Source organism: Chaetura pelagica, unplaced genomic scaffold (assembly GCF_000747805.2).
Source record: "Chaetura pelagica isolate M959 unplaced genomic scaffold, ChaPel_1.0 scaffold109, whole genome shotgun sequence".
NCBI classification, from domain to species: Eukaryota; Metazoa; Chordata; class Aves; order Apodiformes; family Apodidae; genus Chaetura; species Chaetura pelagica.
The window spans coordinates 9,103,774-9,118,122 of NW_009970725.1; positions in this window are offsets into that span (position 1 = coordinate 9,103,774).

The window sequence follows — 14,349 nt, forward strand, 5'->3', positions numbered from 1 at the left end:
ATATCCCAGAGTATTTCTGGCTTGCAGGAAAGAACAAATAATGTAATATTGTAAGCAATTGCTCCAGAATGACAGATGGGGAGATTTTTTTCCCTTTCTTTTTTCAACTGAGAAAATCAATACCACATCCTCATGGACAAGGGCTGGCAAGCTCCCAGTGTGTGGAGCTACTAACCCCTCTATAGGAGCTGGCCATTGGCACTTCAAGTACTTGCAAATACCAGCCTACATACAGGTGCCACAAACTTGCAAGCAAGTCCTCTCAACAGATCTGCAGAGGCCTCAGTCACCTTTTAGAGCAGACTAACATGGTTGTTACCAATAAATACGAAATCCTACCTCAACCTAGCAACAGCCCACATTGCATTCATCTATCACCAGGTGCCATGGCTACAACACAACACACCGCAGCAAAGCAATGGCACCACCAGCACCACCGGCACTGTGCTTTTATCAGCACTGCATTCACCTCCTGTCACGAGGCAGCAGCATGGTCTGGAAAGGCGGTGGTGTTGGCACACACAATTATTCACAGCTTTTCCCCTCACAGGGCCCCTCATCTTTCTGAGTTGCCAAGGTTCCCCTCTCACCATATGAAAGAAGTGGTTGCAACTCTCCCATACCTCTTTGACACTCCTCCAAAGTATGGTGACAGCAGCCTAAGTTCCCTCTGTGAAGACAACCACCAATGCCAAGAACTGTAGTGAAGTGTAGTTTCCATCCAGCTCAAGGCATGACACTGTAGGTGGAATCACTACCAGGCATGGCTAAAATGAGAGCTGTGTGAACACGTCTGGATATATTCCCTGATTCAAAGAAGAACAGAAGGTAAATGTCCATTACTCAGCACTGGGAATGCCTTCCCATTCCACTAGCTTAGAAACAGACCAGGGATCTCTTTGTATGGTTAATATTTAAGCCAGTTAATTTTTCTATACTGGATTATCATCAGATTTTTCAGCCTAATCAATAAGCTGGATTTATGTGAGGAAATAGAAATCAATATGCATTCAAAGCCAGATGAGCTTTTAGATGGCAACCACATTCTGGCAATTTTGCAGAATTTCTATAAGCATGCATCTGGGATGGGACTTCTGCACAGAAACTGGAAACCACTCCAAAGGTATCTTTTGTTCAGATTCCCTTTCCCACTCTGCAAAAAAAATGGGCTGGATTTAAGATACTTTCTATTTTAACTCCAAAAAATACCAAAAGACAAATAAATTACAGTTTTAGAATGCCCACAGTCAACTGTTAAATGAAAAGCAAGAGGTTGAGAACCACTTGTTTGTTTAGTTTTAAGGCAAGTAGAGGGAAGACACATTGTTAGAAGAAAAAAAAAAAAAGATCACAAAATAATGATAGAAAATCTTGAATATGAATAAAAGTTTCTTAGAGATAACTGAATCAGAAGATGGGAGTTGTCCAAACACGTTTCCTGAAAATAAGCTGGCAGGTAGATGGCACTGCTGTGTACAGTTCTCAGCAAAATACATTTTTATTTGTCTGCACAATATTTTAGTGGACTCTTAATCTCCTTCTGGAGCACACAGATGTTCTGCTGTGATAATAAAGAACAGAGCATAGAAAGCAGTGATGTGTTCAAGAAGCACCAAGGTGCAAGACCTAAGGGACACACTGGACTCCACTCTGCTATATTTCATAGAGCCTACCACCACAAAATAGCAATTCTGCTTCAAAAAATACTGTACTACTGGGTGACCAGAGTATTTCATGGTCAAGGCTAAACGGACACCAGTGCACTAGGTAAAATAGCTTCATCCCAGACAAATACTCTACAGAGTACCATGACTACTGTTGAAAGGCAAATAGATAGAGTGAATTGATAAGGCAGGGGTCAACAATTGGTTCTGAAATAAACCATTTTTTAAAAAGCAGACCAGATCATGCTACAGTAACTTTTATTGCAGAGATCAGTAGCCAGCACAGCTATCCATAAGTATTATATATACAAGTGTCTCATGCTTAGGCCAGACAGAACAGAGCTAAAATGGAAGCATGTAACAAATTAGTGTTAATATGCAAACAATCATTAGAAGTGTTAACAAGTGATGGTGGAGAGGCACTGTTTTTCATTTTATTACTGATCTCTAGTAAGTGTTATTACCCTCATAGAATAACATTTTATTACGAAATGCACATGCACTGCATTAAAGCCTTTGATATTCCCATGCTTGCCAGCAGCAGAAAAATTGTAAACAAAGTGAAAGAATAATTTCTGAAATGCCGACAGGCATTAGTATTCACAAAGTTTATAGGATGGAGAGAGGGCCAATATGCTGCAGTGTAAATAACAGGAATTTACTATGACCTGGAGATGTAAGGAATCAATTGAATATTCAGTTTCTCCCCATTTTTCAAAAAAGTCTAAACACACATGCTTAATCTCAATTGATCTGAGCCTGAACTGGGGTCTTGTGCCTCTTAGATATTTTCAATTCTTTTTAGACAACAGATTCCTTCAACTTTTTCCTCTTTTACAGCAAACAGCTGCTACTAATAATTTTTCATTATGGTTTTGTATAACTGACTCGTTTTACAATAAATTTTGCTTAAAACAACGAAAATGCAACTGAGCAACTCCTGCTTACTGGAGAAACGAGATTTTTCTGAAGATGGGCAGAACTGGACATAGTATCAGATACAATTAGGACAATGTGTTTATTTTAAAATACAGCTAGGAAAAGGACATGGTTTGAGAAAAAAAAACCCGACGACAACAAAGAACACTTAGAAATGGATCTTACAAGACAAAGACTTAATCTTTGCCTACTTTCCAGTACTGTTCATCATAACCTGAAAATTATTTATGTATTTTTTATAACTACCTATTTATTGCAATGATTTCTTCAGCTTTGACAATCAAAACAATATGTCAACAGGTTTTACATTTCTGTGCTACAAATATGCAGTCTACATCTATCAGGAAAAACAGCAACGGGAGCTCAATCTCCAACATTTTGTATCATGAGTAGCACCAAACCCCTTCCCAGCCTACCTTCAGAAGCAACATAACCTTCAGCAGCAACACAACACAGAAGATAAAGTGCACACAAGACGCTTTACTGCCATGTGTAAGCTAAACTTAGGAAAGTTTACTGAATTATTAAATAAGCAATCACGATAACAAGAGATATTAAATACAGATAGGGTTATGTCAACCCAGATACTTATTGGGTGGTTGTTTCGGGGATTTTTTCATTCTTTCCCATAGAAATATGAGAAATACTAAAGTAAGAATGACACCTTCCCTTCCTACATGTAGCTCTCTCTTTAGAAGATGGCTAAAAATCAGCGAAGAAGGGGAAAAAAGAACATAATACAGCAGAACCCTACTGGGGAATAGGGTTTTAATGAACACACAAAGCAACTAGGTGACATCTTTATCAGCCCTCATAAACCTTGATTGAATACACAGCGATAAGGCCTGTTTAAACTGTCATCCTCATGATAACATAGGCAGAGACAACGCGAGCCTTAGCAACGACCTGTGTAAGAGGGGCCCTTCCAAAAGTGCAGGCACCGTTAGGTAATGTATATCATGTAAACAGTTCAAAGCTTGCGCAGCTGGTTTGCTTGTGTGATGGTGGGAGGTGGAGGGCTGGCCAGGAGGGTCTATGCACATCTTCTCGTGGCACCGGCTTGAAAGGGAGTTTGCTTCAGAGCTAGTCTGGTTTTGGGGATGGTGAGCTGTCTGGGGAAGATGGGTGCTTTGAGTCAGAGTGACCTTTAGCACTTGGATCTGCAAACACCAAGAATTCCATAAAAGTGGTTTTAAAGGATTTCAGGAAAGCCTGCTCCGGGATTTTTTTTTTTCTTCTTCTTTTTTTCAAGCCAGTCTCATATTTGAGGTGCGTAACAGCACTAGGAAGCAAGTGGGCATCTGGGGCCAGAATGACAAAGCAAGTTGGCTGTGACACTTCTTACACCAGATGATCTGGCCCTGACCATCTTAAAAAATAAATAGATTAAGCTTTTCAAACCTTTTCTAAGCATCTCCAAGAAACGTCTTGGCAACTGCTTACAATTAGTAAGCAAGTATTTAATGTAGCTATTTTTCTAGCTTTAAAAAAAAAAAAAGTTAACATTTACACTTGAACTTTAATTCTTGCTCCCCAAAACTGTTCTTCCCCTCACTCCAATGCTTGCAGTGACACCCACTGGCTGCGGCAGGTCGAGTTTCAGAGTCATTACTGAGGTGCTCCAGTGTACTGACAAGATCACCGAGAAACCAACTCAGAAAAACACCCCAACCCAAAAGCTGGCATTTTGTCAGCTCACTTAGTAATACAACTCAGTAACTGTATCCAATACAACTTTCTTCCATTAAAAGCTTTAATACGCAAATAAGTCTGAACAGTTACTTAACTATAATAAAACATGCACTTGCATATAATTACAGCAATTCCTGTTGTTTGGACAGTTCAAGGTATCAGTTCATTTTATGTCTACTTGGTCTTTGGCAACGCTGATGTAGCACTAGTACTAGGTTTTTGTTTTCCAGCAGGAAAACCCTGAGCTGAGCTGGTACACCACCGAATGCACTTGGAAACTAAATTTATGCTTTTCAGACTTCCTACCTAGCATCCCCAAGCAATATTCTTTTCATTTCACACACAGGAAAAAGGGGAAACACAGAACTAAGAGGTCTGAGTAAAGACTCAGGAAACCCACAGAAATTAAATCTAACCAAACCCAGCCTAAAGGCCTCAATTGGAAGAGGAATTGCTTCTTCATTAGAGCAATTTCTTTAAAACAGACATAGGTTCTTAATGTTTAAACAAATCTATCCAAGTTTAAGCTGGAACACAAGCAAATAGCACCCGTCACACAAAGTGTTCACCAAAAAAAAAGACTAGGTTTTTAATTTAACTACAAGCTGATGGCTTGGAAAGGATCAAGGGAAACTTCAAAAACACTTGGAATAAAAAATTAGAAAAAAAAAAAGATAACTACTTTTTGATTGCTCTATGGCATGACCCAAGAGCAAATAGCTCCTGGCTGCGAACATACAAGGTGTATTTGCTAACTTACTTGGATTAAAAGCATTTTAGTCAACTTTATGTTATTTCCCATGTCTACAGCCACTAACGTTCTCTCCAGAGGAGTCAGAAGCAGAACTATTGTATTTACGGAAAAATTTATACAGGACTTCCCTCAGAGATGAAAAAAAGAAGTTATCCAATGCCTTTCCAGACAAACTTCCTCCTGAGGTGAAAAATCCTTCCCTTTGATAAGAAAGTTGTGTCAGAACACATTTCTGTCCCTGACAAAAGAACTGCCCTCCCTCAGCTTGCTCCAGTTTTGGCAGCTGTGTTCAGCAGAACTACACTGCTCTTCCCAGATACTCACCACACTGAACAGAGCCACCAGCTTATCTTTGACCTGAGCAATAAAATAAAAATTAACTATGAACAAGCACAACCAGTTACTGTGGGTAACACTACCGACCTCAGCTCCGAGGCAGGCAGTTCTCCTCTGGGTTAGAAATTCCATCAATAACGTAACACGTCATTAAAGGCCTCTCTCTCCTCTGCCCTCTCTCCCTCCTCCCCCATCCAGACTCACAGTTATCTACAGAGGTCTCCAATGCTGTACATAAACACTTCACAGCAAAATGAGCTAAGTTTGTTAGCTTCCCTTCTTCCCTCAGACGTTCTTTCTATGTTGGGAGGAAATAAATTAATAAAGGGAGGGACAATTTCACTCAACTACTCAAAGTTGATGTCTTTTAGATACCCTCATTTCTAATCTGATCATCAATCCAAAGATGCACACAGCTGCTTGAGAACCTTGCTCTAGAGCTTTGGGGAATGTCTGTGTCCAGGTTCCTTGTGGTACTACTCACTTCCTTATAGGTTAGCTATCCTTCAAGAAGAGCCAGGGGTACTAAATAGTAGAATATTATATTAACTCATATGCACTGCACTTCTGCTCTCACTGCTGTCTACAACTGACAGGGTATTGTGCCACCGAGACGTCTTAAGCTATATCTCCCTTTTTAACACTGCAGCTCACAGAGTATCACCCAAGTTAGTACTTGGCCATGGCAGGGAAGAGCTTAGCCTAGAATGTCCCAAGCCCTTACCTGTCTTCCCTAGAAAACATTTTGTAGGAAAGGACAGACCAAATCTGAAAACTCCAGGCACAGTGGTAATGCCCCCATTGATTTCCTCTCAAAATTATACTCCATCTGAAAAAACTAAGACAGGCCAAGATATGACTGCTGAAGATAGAAAGAAAAAGACTAGACCAAATCAACATTAGAGAATCAAGTCCTTTCCTTGCCTGGGAAAGCTACCAAGGATAACACCAGCTCTCCTATAACCCCACAAGTACATTCTCACATGGAAGGACACTTTGGTGAGAGGGAGGGTGGTGTTGGAGAACAGAAGGGATGTATGTTTGGTTTTGGTCAATCCCAACAGTAAGTAGTAATTACAGCAGCATTTTTGGCTAAATGAAAATTGGCAAAGGAAATTAAAACCAGGCACAGCTCCCAGGCAGAAGAAAAAAAAAAAAAAAAAGATACTTCTTTTGCTAAATCCTACTGTCTAGATGCCTTGTGTCGTTGTTTTAAGACTATTTAACTACGTCCTCAAAGTTAAGAAACTACTGCAAAAGCAAAACTATGAAATCAGGCAGTCACTAACTCTTCTTGGGAGTGCTCAACAACAGCTTACCAAATCTGTGTCACCATTTGATTCAGCATAGCAGATAAAGTTTAAAATAAAATAACTGGTATCCAAATCCTGTTAATAAAGACACACTTTTAATATCTAATTCATCTCCATGCTGTTTGTCCTGAGCTGACATGGCTTTATGGATAAGTAGATACCCAGAGGGCTTGGCCCAGTCAAGCCTATTGGGCTGCAGCACTTTAAAAGTGTCAGTGGCCTACAACTACTGCCTGCTGCAGGGCAAGCACCTCACACAGCTCATTACTGAGCAGTTGATCTGCAGTAGCTTTTTCACACTGCTGCTTGTGTGCAGGCACAAACAGTTCATAGTAAATCTAACTCAAGATCACTTACTCCTTTACATCCTTTTGTGTGTGTCATGGGAAATGAGAGTTGTATTAGGTAGAACAACAGATTTGTAACTTCTGCATCAGAGACTGGCTTTTAACTCCCACATGTAACTTCTCCACATGTGGAATAGTTTCAGTTTCTAGGACATACCATCACAGGAAGAGTTTGTGTAGGGACCTATACACAGTGGTGGGCCATGCAAAGGAGACAGCAGAGTTGCAGGACTTAATACATCCATGATAAAAGCTCTCAAAAGAGGGAACCAAAGAATTTAAAACACTTCAAGAGACCACTCTCAGCCAAATTCACCAGCTGAGTTTCTCTCCTCACAAAATTCCCAATAATTAAGCCTCCGACTACAGTTTAGGTTTCTCCACCTCCTCATTCTAACACACTTTTCTATCCCAACAAGGTGTGAAATGCTTCTAGACTCCATATGAAGTAGTGGGAGAACAGTTTCAGAGAACAAGTTACATGAAGACTCCCTCAGTCTTTAACAGAACTGGAATGACCTGACTGAAACCCAGTAATACTATGAATCAAGTGCTTTATGTGCCCTGTGCTATACAGGGCTTTATGTGCCCTGTGCTATATCAGACAAATACAGTCAAAAACCTTGGGCTCGATGCTTTGAATTGTAAGGCTATACATGGAACAGCTTAACTAAGTCCTTTGTGTTAGGAAAAGGAGCCTTGTCTACATAGCTCTGAAGCAGCCTTTATTTTATAGGTCTCATCGCAAAGAAGGAAGAGAGGGCAAATGATGGCATTGTATTTGAAAGTCAGCAAACTATATTAACATGCTCACTGGGAAATAAATGCTGTATAATTGCTATTTATCTTATACAGCTTTCATACAGAATACCACAAGACACGTTAAACAGTAGGGATTATGAAATCTTAGTAGGAAGAGTATTACCTGAAACGTGGTTTCAGATTTACTTCATTCAAAGAGGCAGAACTTTTTCATGCTGCTCTACAGAGGCAGCAAGACGACCAACAATGGAAACTTTCTCTTTAACAACCCCCATACTCTTGCAAGAGATCCTACCAAACTGAACAAACCTCCTCCAGGCAACTTAAGTGGGCAAGATACACATGACTGAGACACAGTAGCTTCCATTCAGATTGAGTTTCTCTGGGAAGTACTTCTTCACCAAAAAATAAATCTGAGATATGGTAACAACGGAAATTTCAGGCAGCTAATGGAAAAACAAAACCAAAACAAACAACAAACTCCACCCCAAACATTTACTCCTTCCCAATTTTCCTCATATGGTCTAGTACAGTTGTAACCAGACCAGAAGAAGCACCCCTATACTACTACCACCTAAGTGGTATCCACTAATTTTCTACCAATATAGAGAAATAGGAGTTGTTGATAAATTAATGTGAAGTTTTGCTAAGACTGACTTCAGGAATTCCTCCTGTCAGTACATGCAATTAAGATGGGTGTCAGAAAAAAGGATGGGGCCCCACTCTGCTTACATGGAGGCACTGTGCCAACTTCAATGTAATGGAGATTAATTTTAATGAGTCAAGAAAAGCACCACATTGAGAAGGAACATCAAGAAAGATTTAACACACAGTTCTGCTATGAATGAAAACAGACATAGAAAGAACTGGAGGACTTGAGTAGTGAGGGGCAGAAGCCCTGAAGACATGAAATACAAAAACAGATGCAAAAGAGAGAATGAAGAGAGTTGGAAACATGAAGGTAAGGAAGGTCCCTTGTTAATTTAGCAAGTGTTAAGTAAGAACCTGTGCCAACCTGAATGACACTGACCACACTTAAGATCCCTATTTGTGAAATATGACTTTGGTACAAGGGCTGGAAATTTTTGTCTAGGGAATAGCTGTCTGGTCAGCTCAGCCTCTTGGTGGAAAGATAATGAGTTACTTGAAACTCCTATCTCCAAGTAACCTGCATACTCAGGGAAGCCTTGAGAAGCTGGACATTCCTTCCACTGAGCAGGCTGATAGGCTTCAAAGCATATTTCACTATAAGCTGTGTACTATAGGGTAGAAAATATTAATCAGCTCTAGCCATCTAGGGAGACTATGGTTATCATAAAGAGTATGTGGGACACTCATACAAGAATTCTTTTTCCCTGCCCCCTGGACAAGCTCTCTCATGTAGTTTATCTGCTCCAACTGAATGCTTTTGAAAAAAAGCTAGACTAAATGAATACTTTCAACCAGAGCTAAAGGTAAACACTCCACTGGAACTTTGCCCTAATCAATAGTAGCAATGTTCATGTCACATGAGAGTCAGAGGATAGAATATGGTGCTTACTGAAGTCAGCAAATAAGCTAATTATACTTATCCTGCTTGAAGAAGGGGACAAGTGAGGTCTGGTCCACCCACATATTAATGCAATCATCATTATCCTTATTCCTTGTTGGCTTTGTGCCTATATTACAAAAAAGCTTGTCACAAAAAGGGGTGCTACTGACCCCTTGTGGAAGAAACTCTCATACATTTTAGGATGCACAAGCGCCACAGGGGAAATCGGCTCGGATTTCAGCTTGTCTACTCACCTCCCTCTCAAGACTGATTTCTAAAGAAAATGCAGTAAACGGTGTTATAGTGTGGCGAGGAGTCAGTACGTTCTCACAAGTGTATTTTCCTAATCTTATGCAATTTTGCATTATCCTCTTTAGGGCAGGTTAAGTAAGCTCCAAGAAACCCTAACTATAAATAGTAGATCTTACATTAAGCTTCCTACAACTTGAAGTTTCCTACAACTTGAAGTCTTGCATTGTAACAGAATAAAACTTTTACATTATCAACAAGTATAGTTCTTGATTTCTAACGTAATTTAAATTAATTTCAATCCATCATAGCATTATGCTAAAAACGGCCGGGTTTTTTTTTCTGTTTTTTTTTCTTTTTTCTTTTTTTTTTTTTAAATAGTTATCTTCTGGATAGCCTACTCTCATAACTGCAAAAAGAACAAAGCATTTAAAACCCTAGAGTAACTTTCAGCCAAGATCTTTTCATAAACATGAAGAAAAGCACTGATATGCTTCATTCTTTAAAGTAAAAGCTTTCCTACACATACTACTTTGTTGACTTGAATATGCTTGCACAAAGAGCAAGAAGATGATCTTCAATGACGTTGGTCCTGAAATTGCCTTTAAGTATCATGGAAAATCAAGTCTGAAAAGGAAGTCTTTCAATTTTTATTCAAATACTGCTACTTTTTCTTTTTCCAAATAAAACAGAGTACACCCATAAAGAAGCACCCTCTGCCTTTAACTATCATGTTAAATCTGAAGGAAATCTCCAGAGTTTCATCATCCCTGTTGCAAACAGATGGCTGCATTACTGGTTACAGCTGGAATTAAAACAGCAAAGTGCATTATACAGAGATTAATGATATTACACAGCATTTGTATTAGAAAGTATTATAAGTAATTAACAGCATGAAGCAGCATTTTCCAAGTCTAAAAACACCGATACCAAACACCAGCAAAGACATCAGTTTCCCTTGTGACCAACCTCAGGGGCTGAACCCCTACAGGCCAAGTCTTAAGCCTATGCCAAAGCTGTTACCATCATATCCAAAGATCAGCTACAGAGAAGCAAAAGCAAAAAACAAGCGGCTATTTAAATTGTATTTTGACAATCTGCAACAACTGTTTTCACAGAAAAAAGTTTTTAAAAGATATCTGAAAATGCTATGTTCTCATACAGACCTGTCATATAAACCAAAGTTGAAGAAATCCTGAAAAATGGAAAGAAACTGAAAAAGAGAGCAAGAAACTTTTTATTCTGTTAATGCATTTTCCACTTGCACACTATGATAAATTAAAACATTAAGCTGTTAAAGTCTGGTTGGTTTTGTTGCCTTCCATTACTTTTTTTTTTTTAATGCATCCATTAAGTTGAACCCTGAAAATATAAACTATGATGCAGCAACTCTTGCCTCAGAATATGGGAGATACCATATCTGGCAGGAGATTTTTAAATTACCACATTAATGTAGCTAGATCTGTAAAGGCCATTCCATTCGAAGTAAACCCAGAGTCTAACATAAATGGTATGAGCAGCCTTTATCAGTTTTATGAGCTGCATATTTAGATAAAAATTTGTACATATCCCATAGATCAAAATTTGAAATCAACCTTTTTGTTGTTACAACATAATTCACAATTCATACTTCTACTGTGCTGCTTAAACAGTATTTGAGTATCTGGGAGATGCAAAGCAACATGTCATTTCTGATGTTGATAGAAACTTGCTCTTCAGGGATACATTAAAGAGAACCTGAATTTTATGAAATTTGGTTTGCAAATTTTCACAATAAATTAAGGCTGGTGCACTATTCAACACTGTATGTCAACAACTTGCAGAGCTACGAAACATTTGTTCAGGTACACAATATTCTAATTCCATGGTGACATCTAACATCACTACAACTAATAAGGAGGAAGTCAAATGAGCCACCTTCCCAATGATGCGTGCACAAAAATCAGTATTAATTCAGTCCAATTACACTTTTAAATAAAAGCTTTTGAAAAAGTCAGCATACATCTTACATAAGTTTTATTAACCATACAGTACATTAGCATTTGTTTTGAAAAAGCTTAGACCTTGCTAAGCTGTTTTAATGAAAGCAATTATAGAATGCTATCTGCATACAGAAGTCCACTACATTCACACAACCTTAAATTTCTCCAATAAACAGTCATGTCAAAATCTACAATTTACTGAAAATACAAAGCCTGTTTTAACAAAAGCAAAAATGTTCCTGTGGTTCAGTAAACCTGTTTTCTAATATGAACAGTTTGCATTCATAAAGACACTAAGCTTGGGACAAGAAAATATTTCCTCGAAGGTCAAAATGAGACAAATTTTTTTAAACATGCAAACACACAGATCTGTTGCCCATTATTTCTCCCTCTCTTATAAAAGACTTACTGGGCTGGAGTAAAGCAGGTAGTTTTACATGTTTGATTATACAATGACCTCTCCCCTCATGCTAAAAACATAACATACAGAACTTTTTGTCAGCTGTTTCTGTCACAAATGCTGCTTCAGTACATTTGAATACTATGCCCTTCAGACTCTCCTGACTGTTGCAACAATCAACTTTCAGAAAGCTTAGAAATACCTACATTTGCCAATTTTCCTTTACAGAAAGTATTGACAAGTTTATAAATCTATGGCAGGGGTATTACAATTATGTTAACATCAACTCATTAACTGAATTCAAAAGATACTTTCATTTTGTAAGGACTCTATGGCTGCTGCCCATTCAATAGCTCTATCAAGGCACTGTACAGTCGTTAAATCTCAAATGTTCTCCAAGATGTGCTGAAGAATATTGTGAACGTGCTTAAGTTGTTAAAAAGCCCTGAGTCAGAACTTCTGTATTTACCACAGGCTTAGCCATAAAAATGGCACATACTAAAGCTTCTGCAGATAACAGTTTCGCTTTGTCAACATGAACAAGTTATGAAATGCACAAGAAGACAACAGTACAAATTCCAACAACTTAGAATGATATAAAACGTATGTTGTGGCAAATCACACTCTACTATTGTACGTTCAATTATACAGTCAGTAAAAAACCTTTGTGATGTTTTCAGACATCAAAACTAATGAAGCAAAACAAAACTGATGTGTTCCCCATCCCTTCCCAAAGACAACAACTAGAGAATAATTCAGTACTTTGACAGAAAAGAGGTAGCACTGCTAAAAGTTAGGCTGTAGTGTGGTTGGGTTGTTTTTTTAATTGAAAATTTGACCCATGCAGCACAAGGAACAAGACAGGCTCTTCAGTTCACCAGCTGCTACTGGAGGAGTAAAATTAAGTTTCTGACAGGTAATTTTGTAGAGGAAGCTTGATTACTAGCTCAAAGCAGCTTCTTCAAACAATTTAGTGTTTACACAAACTGCAATTAATACTGCTAAAAATAATTAGGCATACATACAATGTCACCTTTAGAAAATATCTACACAATATGTACTTTGATTATTTTTAAAAGACCATTTCATGTCTTTAAAAGAAGCTAAAATATCAATTGTAAGACTATGCTAACAAGGCACAAGTACTTGTGCAAATCTGCTATAACTTCACCTAGTCCAAGTTAAGAAGGACACCTCCTAATAAAACTCTCGCATATACAAAGGAACTTGTTTATTCTCTCTTGCCAGTGTAACTTTCAGTATCCACTTCAGCAAAACGGGATTCCTCCAAACTCCAACATAAAAGTACACAGTATTTCAACAAATGGGAAGTAGGAAACAATAACTCAAATTTTTAAAAGTGCTACAGGGGGAAAAAACGTCAAAGCAAATTATATAGAAGTTAACAAGCTACAATTATTTAGGGGAGTCTGTTAGCCTTTTAGGTTGTCTTTATGCTTTAAATCACTGTGTACTTGTGTGATCATTTATATATTTTACTAAATGAAGAACATGAAAGAAGCATTTCACTTTAACATCTGAGCATACCTCGCACCTGAATAGTATGTATTTTTAGGTGCCTCCTTGTTTGTTTCAAAGAAACAAACTGAGGTATTTAATTCAACTTCATTTCAAAACTGCTATTAAGTACTGAGTGATAATCACAATAAACCAAAGTTGCAAGGTTTACATTTTATAATATATTAGAGAAGTGCCTTACTGGTTTTGCTCTCATTTTCACTTTGCTCCCTACTAATAGCGATGATAACGAGATCTGCACTTTCATCTTTTGCTGAAGACAGAGGCACATGACATCCTCAACTTTCCTACTTGTTATGAACCCCTTTGGCTTTCAATTGAGCTTCCGGTTTAATCCTTCTATAATTTGTTACCCCATGCATGTTGCACAGATGATACCAGTCTAAACTGAGCAAATGAACTTCCTAGCTTCCTCAACAACACTAGTTCACCTTCTACATTAGAATCCAAAGACAGTGTATGAATCTAAATATCTATCTCCATAAATTACATGGATTTGCAAACACTTTTCCTCATTATGTTTTTTGAAAGGCAAGCAACGTTTAGCCTTCTCAATACAAGACACAGCTCCTTCACCTGTTAATAAGAGCCCTATATTAATAATCCAAGCATGCTGGTTAGCTTACTTAGTTTTTCTAATTCAGTTGTTTCTCATGGCACCTTACTAGCATCAAGTTGACATACTTTAATTTCAACTGGCACACAACAGTGCCACGAGTCCAATCACAAACTAGTATGCTGTCACACACATCTGGTGTGACTTTTGTATGGACCAGAGCTGCTCCTACAGTGATACCTTCAGTCACTGTCTATTTCTGTAGCACTGTGATGGCATCCAAGT